Raw genomic sequence first — 200 nt, 5'->3', positions numbered from 1 at the left:
AAAAAAAAAAAAAAAAAAAAAAAAAAAAAAAGAAAAAAATTAAGAAATTTCCAAGTTACTTAGCGTAACACTAAAAAAATACTTTATGCACTCAAATTCAAATACGCAACACTAGTAACGAAAAATTCAATGCAGCCATCTTGACTGCTGGTTTAATCACCCTTGTTCGTAGTTTTCTCAACTACGTTAGGTGATTTAAG

The sequence above is a fragment of the Apis dorsata genome, unplaced genomic scaffold (assembly GCF_000469605.1).
Source record: "Apis dorsata unplaced genomic scaffold, Apis dorsata 1.3 scaffold_801, whole genome shotgun sequence".
Classification (NCBI taxonomy): Eukaryota; Metazoa; Arthropoda; class Insecta; order Hymenoptera; family Apidae; genus Apis; species Apis dorsata.
Note: the sequence above shows the minus strand (reverse complement) of the source record.